The sequence below is a fragment of the Amblyomma americanum genome, chromosome 11 (assembly GCF_052857255.1).
Source record: "Amblyomma americanum isolate KBUSLIRL-KWMA chromosome 11, ASM5285725v1, whole genome shotgun sequence".
Lineage (NCBI taxonomy): Eukaryota > Metazoa > Arthropoda > Arachnida > Ixodida > Ixodidae > Amblyomma > Amblyomma americanum.
This window is the reverse complement of record NC_135507.1, coordinates 43,419,922-43,432,938: the sequence shown is the minus strand read 5'-3', so window position 1 is coordinate 43,432,938 and position 13,017 is coordinate 43,419,922. Positions and strand designations below refer to the sequence as shown.

Sequence of the window (13,017 nt, the reverse complement as noted above, 5' to 3'; positions counted from 1 at the left end):
AATTAAACTGAACAAAGCTTGTCACAGACTAGTCAAAGGCGATCACGAAGACGTTTGATGTTCGGCCCCAGGAACCCTGCTATGTGCAGACATCAAAGCATTGTGCCACAACATGTTTCAACTGGTGCACTCACTTTGTTGAAGTGACAATACATGCATATTTTTATGATCACTGATTTCATTTAAACAAACTAGTGGTGCGACTCCAGCTGCGAATGAGCCGGCACAAACAGCCCAGGAATGAAAAAAAAGCAAAAGCAGGGTGGAAGTACCATAGCGGCACCTTCAAGAGAACAAAGGAGAACTATCTGCACTACCGCCAACTTGCTTTCTTCCCCCGTTAATTCTGTACAGCGTCACAAAGGGCACAAAACCCCCAGTGAGGACACAACAATTGCTGCCTCGAATGCCTTTTATCTCAGTTGCTGTGTTAGCTCTTGGAAAACCACTTTCTTCCGTAAGCTTTACCATACTAAGTGCTACACATGTGCTTCTATGTGCAACATATGTGCATTGCAACACTAGCAAGCAGTCAAGCATTTGCATGCAGTCGCCTTTAGAACACCGCAAGGAACAGACAGAGCCAAGTGTGCATGGATGCAATGGCAGCTGGCTGCCTGACAGACATAAAGGATTATGCACTGTTCCAAAGATGTCACCCCTGTCGCCTTTGTGCCCCCGCCCGGAGAGCTTGAAGATGCACCTGTGCATTTGAGTTTGAGGTCAACCTCAATGACGACACACTTTCAACATTTCTGAGGCACCACACAACAGCATATATCAGTTTGTTCAAAATGTATCGGCTGCTGATTGTATACGAAGCTTGCGAACACATGCCCTCATGTACAGCTTGCAACCACTGAGCTGTATACACCTGAACTACAGACATTTTGCTAATTGCGGTCTTTAACAGCCAAAGACTACGGCTTTGTGAGCTGAAATCCGCAAAAGGAGTGGCAGTTGGTGTACCCAAACTGGTGCAAGGTTGCAAAAAGCTGCCAATATGTTAGGTCTGCTGACTACAGTCGGATACAAGTCTGCTGTGAAGCTCTGCCCAAATTCAGGACCGCAGCACAGAATTCCTCCACGACAAAAAAAAAGTAGCCCACTGTTGAGACCTTTCTTATTACCTGAACAAGCAGCTTAATTATCACAAGAAAAAAAATATAGGCTCTAGAATTTATACTTATAGCTTGTTTAATATAGTCGGACATTAAAAAAGCTAATTTTGCTTACTGCAATTGGCTAGCGGTGTAGTGAACACCGCGTACCGTGGCCCAGGGTTAGCAACCGACGTTTTTTTTTTTTATTTGTAATCTACTCTAGAGTCACTGCTGTATCTCCTGTCCTCTGAAGCAAATCTAAAGAAATTTGCTGACGTTACCATGCGCAGATATGTGCATGGTTTTGTATTAGCGCTATGGCTTGTGCATGTATGACATTCCCTCATCATGCTGGCGCCATTTCAAAAGCTCAGTTACCGTCTGCATATTTGTACGAACGTTGTCTGCGAGCAGACGACAAAACAGGATGCGGAAACGTGTGCAGACGGGCACTGCCCGTGCCGCGCGTCGTCTGCTACGTAGACCGTTCGAACGGAGCAAACCACTAGAAACAAAAACAAAAAAAGCCATTTTTGAAACGAGGCTACACAGCTGCTGCGGCCACATCGTACGATATACAGCATCGTACGACAGGCGCCTACTCTCCGCACGCACAGGAAGAGAGAAAGAGAGGGGGGGGGGTCAGAGGGGCGTTCAATGCCTCTGTGAGAAAATGAAAGTGTGCAGCAGCTGGGAAAGGGAGGTCGCAGAGGGCAATCAGTCACAGTTTTTACGCAGAGCAATTCAGAACGCACGCGCAGCCTTTGAAGGTTACGCCACGTAGGGCAAAACGGCCGGTCGAATATAGAACAAAAACAAAGAGGCGCGAGCAGGGAAGAAACGAACGTATGTACAAAGAGAAAGCAGCAGTCGAGCGCATAAAAACGCCGGCCGGCGCAAGCCACGAATTACAAAAGGAGGAGACAAAAAAAGAAAAGGAGCAGAAAAGCGGGTCATGACGTAAAATCAGGCGTTTCCCGAGCAGCCAATGGGAGTGCGAGGTGTGGCACTACGTCGGCGCTCGCAGCGGCGGCGGCTGGAGGGCAAGTGAGGTCGCAGACGACCGTCGCTGGCGCTAGGTGGCGCGCGCGCAGCGCACGCAAATGAAGCAAAGGTCGAAAGAACGCGCTTAGAACGAGCCCCTTTCTCTCCATCTCCTCACGAACCGCGGAAAACAAACCTAGAGTACGATCCCGTGCAAGAGACAGGTAGAACAAGGATGACGAGCTTCTCTCACAAAGGCGCCACCGTGTCGCAGACGAAAATACGGGAACCCCCCACCGCCTGAGGACGGAACGGGTTAAATCTATGTCCGCGCCCAACGCCAGAAGGCGGGGGAAAGCGAATTAAATATTCGAGCAGCACACGTACACGTGTTTCGTCCCCTAAAACCGGGGCGCATCGTCAGCATGCCGAAGACGAGAGCCAAGGCGTGCGCATTCCCATGTGACGGCCAGCCGCGCGTTGTCTGCTGCGAATTTCCGACGGGTGCCCTGTCGTCTTCGGGGATAATACGTGTTCTCGTACCTTCAAAGGTGCAAAATCGACGTCCGGGTAAAATATATAGCGCGAGCAGAATGAACGCGGGCAATCTCTTACGATGTCCACGTTGATCAGCCAAGCGAAACAAATAAATCACGAAGGTCCGATATTTTTTTTTAATTAAAATTAGTCGGAACGATCAGCGCGCAAAGACTAAGAGCTAGGGTTAGAACCGTCCGAGGAGGCAGAGCAGCACATCAGGCTCTCTGCAGAGGTATGAGTGCAAGATTCTGAGCCGCAGCAGATCGTCACAAACGACCCAAAAATTTAGGCGTAAGTCAAGTTCGTTCTTTGAAGACGCCGTAGCCGACTTTGTTAAGAACGGTACCGCATAGCCAAGTCGGCCCCAAAGTCACACGTTAACGAGAAAGATGCAGTCATATAAGATAATATGCTAAAGTTTCTAGATAGAATACAGCCCCTTGCAAACGAACAGAAGTAGACGAAACTCTGCACAAGAGAAATCATGATGACCCCAAAGAGCACAGCACGCCAAGCTACCCTCATCCACTTATCTCGCTAAACTGAAGCCTCTCGCAGACGAGCCGACTTAATCCCATCCACTCTGCAGACGTCGAAACTAAGGAAGGAAAAAAAAAGCGGGAACCGGCAGACGAAACACGTACAAGCGAAGTAGGCGATCAGCAATTTGGGCCTCCGCAAGTCACGCGCACCGAAGGGGGGTCCTCCCTGGATGCATCGCCCGGGTGCCGAGACCGTTTCGGAATCACCCAAACAAGTCTGGAGAGGCGGCAAAATGCCATGGCGACTGCTCGAGCGCGCTTCGCATGCAAATTCGATGCGCATAACGCTCGGAAAGCAGTAAAAGAAAACGGTACACGCGCATTGGGGAAATTGAAAAATAAACAAGAAAAGAGCAGAAAAGCCTGAAACATCCGCGTTGACGCCCAAGCGGCAAGAGATCTAAAACAGGAGGGTCACATACTATAACGCGCGAATGGTCGGTTACTCTCGAAGAGGGGGCACAAAGAAGGGGACTCAAATCGTCTGCTTTTTGATGCCTTCTCCGGCGGCAATTGAGCGAGCATTAACGGGCACAAAAATACGCGAGCGCTGACTGCGCGCCAAAGAAGGCTCGCAGCAGGGCATGAAGTCGTGATGACCCCCCGAATAAGGGCCCGCTGCTCCCGCTCGTAAGGATAGGAGAATCGTTCAGAAAGTGTCTACGGAACGATGAAGCACCCAGCGGACTTGAAGACCACTTGCATGGCATTGCACTCGGGGTGAGTGGGTCTTGGAGGTTTTTCTTTTGTGTGTGTATTTTCGTTGCAGTCTCAAGTTATATGCGTTACCCACGTGGCTTAATGGTTGGCGGCTAAAAAAAAAACAATTATATGCGTATGTTATATGCAAGGAGCTTTTTTGCCTCCCCTAGTCGTCGTCTGCGCACTTGCAGAGGGCGCGACACAATTGCGCTCGGCTTCGCGGCCAGCAGACGGCTGAGCAGACGACAGTGCAGACGACGCCACAGCTGCGGTGCTTTCCCTGACCCCGTTAGCGTTGACTAGAAAACGTTCAGCTTTCTCCAACTTTTTGTTAGTTCTCCAACATGGCGAACTCGATCTGCTGCCTTGCGTCGGCAAACCCACAGCCGTGTCAACACGTCATTTCGCGTGCCACAAAGAGCAAAAACGCCTCGCGGTCACCGTTGTGAAAAACGAGCCCGCCAATCCAGTTTTGGCATGCCTTGGCATGGCTTGGCTTCGGAGCGCAAAGCGCGCGCGCATAGTAACCCAGGAGCAAGCGACGAACTTCTGGACGCACCTCCGTTTTCCGAAAACAGAGCCGCTGAGAAAGCAATATTAAAAAAAAAACGCAGTTCGTCGACCCCCGACCGTGTTTGCACCCCGTACCAAAATGGCGGCAGTTTGCACGCAAACTCCCGCCATTTTGCACACCCCAGAAAGCATTCGCGCACTGCGACCGATCCGAGCAGACGGCAGGCATCACCTCGAGCGCCTACGCCGACAGCAAAGACACGCCTGACTAGCCGCTCAAGAACGCGAAGTTAGGAAATAAAAATGACGGAATATGAAGCGAAGAAAAAAAAAGTTAAGGAAGTAAGCAAACTGGAAATACAAAGACTTCAAAGCACACTGCCGAGGCGCTATTCCCCCCTCCCACCAACCGATATGGTCCCCCTATTCTAAAACTCCCTATTCGTTCATGTTGTAGTATAGTGAGATTCGTTTGTATTCGAACGGGACGACCCAACCCAGAGGAAAATTCGAGTGTCTCCATGGAGTTCACAGTTGCAATTGATGTGTGAGGGACCATGTCAGACTTCGGCAATACCAAAACTTTTCACTGGGGAATAAAGAGTTCAGACACAGACCTACAGGCGCAATGGATTTCAATCAACACAGACATAGCGCGCATAAATTCAGAAGGAAGGAAAAACAAACCAAGAATTCGAGATGGCCAAAACTAATCGGAGCTCTTTACTATAAGGCATTATCACACCTTGTACTTTTGTAAGCCTCGGTGAAATTGAATATAAAATAAAAAAAGAATATTCGGCTCATGCCAGAGCCAGATATCCGAGTGAGGAAACGTTCGATCACTACACATCACAAGGGACCGGTCGTTCATCCGTAGAATATACATCGCACGAGCTATATAGGGTCAACGAGCAGCACATCATATACATCAGCTCGGCGACCGACAAACGTCAGAAACCCTCCCTGCGTCAGGAGCGCGACAGGGAGCAGTCCATGGCGTGATCATCGCGCCACCGCGTCATGTCCACATTTCCGCCCGACAAGCGGACACGTTGCAGCTGCGCGGTGTTTTTTTATATTTTTATTTTAAATTTCGCTCTCCGCGGAATGCAATTAACTGCGACATCTCCCAAGCTGAGAACCCTGGTCGCCGGATGCAGGAGAAGAGGAACCAACGTTCCTTTCGCCGAGGCTGAAATCAAGTACCTGACCCCATTAAGAGGTGCTACGTGCGGGATAAGCCCAGAAGGATTAAGAGATAGCCGGGCTTATCTATACAGCTATGGCGTCCTCTTTGTCTTCTGGCTGTCCATCAACAGCGAGTGCTAGTCTGCTTATCTCCGGGACAAAAGGCGAGATATAAATGAGCACGGATTAAGGGGTGTGTACGGGTACTTTTTGGCAAAACTCGCAGGCGACGCAACACAACCGACATAAAATCTGCCGCGGTGGCTGTGTGGTTATGGTGCTCGGCTGCTGACCCGAAAGACGCGGGTTTGATATTTTGGTGCTCGGCTGCTGACCCGAAAGACGCGGGTCCGATCCCGGCCGCGGTTGTAGAATTTCGAAGGAGGCGAAATTATAGAGGCCCGTGAAAACTGTACGATGTCTGTGCACGTTAAAGAACTCCGGGTGGTCGAAATTTCCGGAGTCCTTCACTACGGCGTCCCTCATAGCCCGAGTCGCGTTGGGACGTTAAACCCCCATAAACCAAACAACCGACATAAAGCCAGGCCTTGCTTTTTCCGGAAAAACAAAAGGTAAACGTCATCTGGGTCAGCAAAACTAATTCCCGAAAGAACTAGCTTATAGGGCTAAGTGATAGTCGACGTGCATAAAGCAGCACATCAACGCTTGTCGTGGCTTGCCTGACCCGGCTGACAGAATTGACGGAACCATTAAAAAAAAAAACGCTGAGCCACCACCTTATCTTGTCCTCGGTGATAAGGGTGATAATTGGCTGTTTTTCTTTACGGCTACAATCGACGAGATTGTCGGCGCAGAAGATGTGAATGAATTGACGCCGGATTAGCGGAAGCGCGGCAAAGCTTCGGCGTCCGAATTAGAATCGTCTTCGTAAGCAGAAATGGCGACCGACACCGTTCTTAGGAGCCGGGACCTGCGGTGCTAAACTTGTCAGACAACCCAAGGGCCCCTCAGTCTTCAACACTGGTGGAAGCGCGATCCCCAACAACATGCACTGCTGTAACCGATCATAGGCCGTGTCAATCAATGCTGCTGTTCGCAAAATGAAACCTGCGTAGGGACTTGCAGAGCAATTCCGTACCTGACATAACTGCAGAAAATGCAGCACACAGATGTGAAGGAAAGTACGTAATGCGCTGCCTACGAGTATATATAGCCGACAAAGGCTGAGGAACTGAGCTAAAAATAATCTTTAACGTTCGAATCGTACTGCAGCCAAGAAGTTTTGCTAAAATGCGGCATTACTAACACGTACACACGCACGTTGCCAGCTCGGTCTAAATATATCGGCCTCTAATTTCGTGGGATACATTCCAAATACGCAAAGATGCCTTACAGAATAAGCCCAACCTGCCCGATTAGGAAACCTAAGCAATACTCCACAAGCAGCAAGTTAAAAACAAATTTAAAAAAAGTGGAATCACACCGGAACTCCACAGACCACTATGGGGAGACGGTATAATGCAATTACGCAATGAAAATCCCAAGTAGATCAATAAAACGAAGGCATAGAACGAAAAACGAAAGCGGCCGGTGGTTCGTGAGAAGCAGACGACACAAAACGTGAGGCGAATCGCAGACTACGCGGATGTCTTGCACTCTTCCTTCATAAGCCAGCTCACTGAGCCCCAAAGAATGCAGACGACACAGCAGCACCTTCACGGCATCAGCCAGACGACGACTCCTCGGGAAGCAGACGAGTTTTTCATTTTCTTTTTGTGCGTATGCCATTCGTAAGAAATCCCGGTTCAACCGCTTGCTTAGCATGCGTCGGGGAGCGCTCTTAAATGGGTAAAGCGGAGACTCGCGCGTCCCCCTCACCCCCTGTCCGTAAGTTCCCGTAGTATCTATAGAGTCGACAGATACGTGCCCCCGCAATACCAGGGGAAAAAATACTAAGATAAGCACAGTACCGTACGTACGTTACAACACTGCTCCACTTAAGAGCAACCCCAGCATCGATATTCAATGCGACGGCGCCCTTGCGGAGTATTTTTTTCTTTATTTCTTGCACGAAGAAAGCCTATACCGCCTACGTCAGCTGACCGTGTTGAGGTATCGGCTGGAGCGCCGAACGTTATAAGCAGCAACAAAACACTAACAGAATCCTCCACACCGGCGTCGTTTAAAGTTCACTACCACGCACGCAGCGTCGACTGCCTGCGTCGCAGAAAGTCGAAGCACGCATGAACTTTTCCAAACAGAAAAGCAAACAACGGTCGCTTCCTTCCATGACGCAAGCTGACGGACGCATAAAACAGCAGACGCAGGCGAACAGAAAAAGAAATAGTTAACGTTCTACCATAAATATACGTCGGCTTCGAGCAATTGTATACCTGAAAGGTGCTATATTTTTTTTTTTTTTTGCAAAAGATTGGCGACCGCCTATAAGTCGCCTGCGCGTTTCGAGCAGACGACGTTTCTCTAACCGACCACGTCATAGTAAAAAAAAAAAAAAAAAGCGAGGAGGCGGCGTGAAATAAAAAATGCGTAAAATAAATAAACAAGCATCACCAACGTGATCGACAGCAAACAAACAGCGACTATGCGGTTAGTGGCGCGGTTAACACCGTGGTATTTGTTTTGTGTGTAAGCCGATCACCCAATGCGGACCGCGCACATGCAAATACGCCGCCGCCAACTTCCTTGTGAAGTTCGATCTCCCTCCGCAAGCGGCAGACACGGGACTCCGCGCTTATTTTATTCTTCAGTCTTCCATCCCTTTGTTTTTCTCTGCAAAGTCCCACGGGACCCGATTGCGCAATGCAGCGGGAGCAGTCTTACTCTCTGCAATTGAAGCCGTCGGGAAATTCCCGCGGGCAGACGGTCGGTCCGTGTCTCGACTGTACAGTTTCACAAAGCGCTTTGGCACAACGCGTCTCAACATGGCCGCGCACGTGAGAACAGCAGACGAGGGAGCTCGTGCTGGTGTAATGGCGTCGTATGCGCAGTTGGTCGCGAAGGGCGTTTAAAGCAGACGAATCAAAGAGTGCCGCCTTTTGGTCGTAGAATGCTTCGTCGTTTACTTAATATATACCACTGTATATTTTTTTTTCTGGCGCGCGCTTCGACTGGAAGACACTCTGTTGGGCGTCCACTGTCTTCTGCAATTACAGGTCTTTCCGCGACTGAATCAACACAAACAATCTTGCACAACTCTAGGGAGAATCTCGTCTGAACATTTTCGTTTTTTTTATAGTGGGATGACATGTCAGTAGACCCTGTGCCTTCAGCACCTGCAGGTGCTGCAGGTGCAGCAGCCGTAGGGTGTAGTGTGTGGAATGCGTTACCATATGTCACGCGTGACAGCGAGAGTGCACTCTAAGCTAAAAATGAGACCGATCGACTGCATTAATTAGTATACAAGGTAGAAATGATTGCTCTTCGACTGACTATAGTGGTTGCGGGAGCACAGCCCTTTACCCCTGCAAGTACCCCCTTTGCCAAAAGTTTTTAGGAAAGCCGTAGGGGGCTCCACTAAAAGGGGAAGAAGCAAACCGTGCAGCCTGGTTACTTTTGTCAAAGACTGTACGTTAAGTCCCACCTAGCTGGCTGTTGTCTGCGCACAGAACAGTGGAGCCTCTCCATCCATACCCGCAGTAGCGCGAAACTTTTGGTCCATACACATGGGCATAGATGGCGCTGCCGACTGTCGTCATTCATCGCTCTAGTGACAAAACCTTACAAAAAAAAATAATAAACAGCTCGCGACTACTGACAAGCAAACCCGGTTTTCGCGTGGTGAGCGCGTTTTCTTGCGACAGCGAAAGTGCGCAGGGCGTTGCGCGGAAGACGGAATTGCCTTGCGACAATTGTGACGCACGCGCCGAGCCACCGCCCTCTCTCGTCTGGTGGCGCAAAACACACACGGAAGCCGCCGGCCGGCAGGAGGAAGGCGTCGTCACTTCGCAGACGAGACAGACAGGAAATATGTGTTTGACTTCCTGGAGCACACCCCCAGCGCCGAGAGCATCTCGGAAACGGAGCAACCGCGTTATACTCCAGCAGCTCCGCCTATAGCAGACGACTTGATGACGAAACGCAACGGGCTTTGCTCGAAGCAGACGACTGACAAGCGCGGCCGCGCAGACGACCAAACAGACGACGACAAAACGGCAGAAGGATTACGAGGCTTCGGCGGATGTAGTGTCAGATCGAGATCGGACGCGAACACCGCCCAAGAACAGAACGCAACGATCGTTCGCCTTTTTTTTACACTCCCCTGAGGCGAGCAATTATAGCGTGATTCACGTTTCTGCTTAATGAAATCCAGCGAAGCCGCGAATCAATTATCGACAATTCGTACCGGACGCTAAAACGATAATTTGTTCGAATTTATGAGAAGTTCGTTAAGAGAAGCATTTTCGACTGGACCCTGCGATGACAGGTCAAAAGCGCTAGACGGAATCAGCGGGAAGTTCGAATTAAGCGACGCGCCGCCACATACTATAGTCGGATACAACTTAAGCCTGCAGTGAAGCTCCGCCCACATTCGCGGTTTGTTTCGCAAAGTCAAACATTAAAACGTTGATTTCGTTTATTATCGGCGATTTACCAGCGCAGTAATACAGCATTCAGCGAACTGTGGCCCAGTGTTAGCAACTGCTATTTTTTTAAAGTTGTATCCTACCATAGAGGAACAACGCCTGTCGGGCTTGAATCCGCGACAAGGTATAGTAAAAGGCCACCTGCAGCGCTGGCACGTGACGTCACAATATGAATAAGCTGCAATGTGCGGATCAGATAAAGGATCATATATCTGAGTGGTTTATAAACACACCTTATATAAGGTGCGAATCTGCGCAGACTTAAAAACGGTCGGCGACGCTGGCTTTCTGTGAAGTGACTAAATAAACAAGTTCTGCGGGCTTGGCGATTCAAAGAAAAGGAACCGAAAAGTTAATTGGTGCAAATAAGGAAGTGTATGCAGACTGTTTAAGCGTCGACCGTCCGCAGATACTCATCCCTTCAAAACTGGTTGGCCACTAACCGCGCCCACTAAGGCCTTACACAGTGTGTGCCGGATATGCGTCAGGTATCCCGAAAAAAAAAAAAGTTGCCCTACAAGGGCGGATTTCGAAGCGACGTAACAAGCCGCCATTAGGCTCAGTTGACACTGCAACCGCAGCTTCCTTCACGAGTGACGTAATAGAGCACGAACAGGAACTGGTGAATCAGCTTCCATTTACAACACACGCGCACGGTGCGTCCGTTACCGCCGCCGCACTCTAAACTTGCGTGTCCAAGAACAACCCTTGAACAGAAACAAACGAACTGTTACCACAGCGCGCAGCTCACGCCACCACCACCAGAGTGCGCGGCCGTCAGCATGCACGGTCGCCATACTGTAAACACTCACACGCATGTCGCTTGGCGGATAAAGCAAAGTGTAGCATCAGTAACAGCCACAAATATAGAAGCAACCGTATCGATGTTTTGACTCGGCGTCCAGTTGCAACAGCCACGGCAAAAACGAGCAGACAACGACAAGCAACGCCTGACTCAGCGGGCAACGGCGTCGTCTGCTCGGCTGCACGGAGCGCCTCCTGCTACTTACTGGTTCACTCGGGCAGTGTGCCAGACGAGACGTAAAACAGCGACCGCCAAAAAAAGATTCAGAAAGTAAAAGAATAAAAAAGCTGAGAGAGCGAAGACGGGAAGGAAGAGGAGGGGGCGCGGCCACTGCAAGGATAAGGATGCAGCCCTAGGGAGCGAGAGAAAGAGCAGATGAAAATGGAAGGCGCGCAAGCGGGCGCCGAGTTCCAAACTAGGCTCCCCGTAGAGAGATGCCATTCCGGAATTAGAATCTCCCGCGGAAGCGTTAGGATCAACAAACAGCCGCGGCCGCTGGACTCCCGGGCGCCGCCATCCGGCGAGCGAGGTCCGGCCGCGTGAAGACCCGTATTTCTAATGCGAAAGCATTACATGGCTTTGTTGCGGTTTCGTGTCGGCAGAAAGTCGACGCAAAACGTGTCGGGAACCATTGCGTCGCTCGAGGACGAGTTGGGAGTAAAATAATGATGATTGCACGTGATAGAGGATGATAAAATTTCGATGCGCGTAAAATTTGGTTGACGTGAGGCGCCAAAGCCGATTAGACGTCGAAATAGTCCCGGACGTCGACATTGTCGATATTGTAGGATCATCTCCAAAGTCCTGTGTTGAACTTCAACGTCCTCCAATGCGAGCGCCATCAGTGTCAACGTCTTTTTGCCAGAGCGCCAGCTGGCAATATAGTGGGTGGACGTCAAAACAGTCGCGGACGTCGAAATTGTGAGAAAATTCGCAACCAAGCCGGATGAAGGTTTGAAATAGATTAAGATGTGATTAAATAACGATAATTAATCAAAAAAGAAAGCTTTGGTAGATGTGGAGTAATTAGAGGAGAATAAAAACCATGGGCGTCGATGTAGTGGGAGGACGTCAAAACAGCCTCGGATGTCGAAAGAGTATGAAACGAAAAAAAAAGGTTAAAAAAGAGTAAACCGGGTTAAAAAGTGTTAACTGATTTAAGAGTAAAACAATAAGTAATGGAAAGAAAATGCTGAAAAACGAACGACCAAAAAGCGGTTAGACGTCACAACAGTGACGCGAAGAGAGGAGAGGAATGTGGAAGAGGCGTCAATGCTTTCGCATTCTCCCAATGCGAGTCGCCGCAGTGATCTCCAATGTTTTTCTTTTTTTGTCTAGGCATTATCCTAGCTTACAGGTGAACATCAGCGCTCATTAGGCTGTGTCCCCTTAATATTTACAGATGATTTATTGATGTAGGTAACGTCTGCTCCGGGTTATCTGCAGGAGAACAGGGAAGTTCTTAGAACCAAAAGAATAAGGCCAGGGACCCGTTCTCACCAAAGTATATGCCGGCTCTTGAGTACAGGCACTCGCATTAGCGGGCGTGCCCTTGAATCACGCGATCCATAGCTGCACGGGGGCTTTTGTAAGGTCGGAGTTCAGATTAAAGGTCAAAGATTTACTCCCGCGATGTCTCGACACCTACATGAAACAATTTCGCTAACTGTTCAGTTGTCCCGTCGAAGAGAGGACCCGTAACCTTTAACAGCGGGTCATTAAATGTTCCGCATTCGGTTTGTTCGAAATACCCAGCCGGAAAGACTAATTGTAATGCCGAAAACCATATACTTTAAAAGTATTAAGTCGCGAATACGTTCTTAAAAACAGGCTGTATTTCTTGCTAGTTTTTATTCTCCCTAAAGATCGTCCATCCTCCTTCATCGTCTGCGACTGACGGGAAAAAAAAAAAAACGAAACAGACGACAGCCGAAACGAGATGGAACAAATGTCGTCTGCCGTGGGTGAACGTCACCTCTGCCACCCACCTCGACTCGCGGCTGCCAAGCGCGATTTAAAAAGCGATCGCGCGATCAGGTTCCCCGTGTTCCGCAGCAGAGGTGCGGGCGAAA

The 13,017-nt window shown here is 49.5% G+C and overlaps 1 protein-coding gene across 2 annotated transcripts in view; it reads right to left on the bottom strand.

The window, feature by feature from the left end:
- The window catches only part of LOC144110334 (very low-density lipoprotein receptor-like), a 55,937-nt gene that overhangs the window by 21,015 nt on the left and 21,905 nt on the right, over positions 1–13,017 (bottom strand). The gene's annotated exons all lie outside the window — the stretch shown is intronic.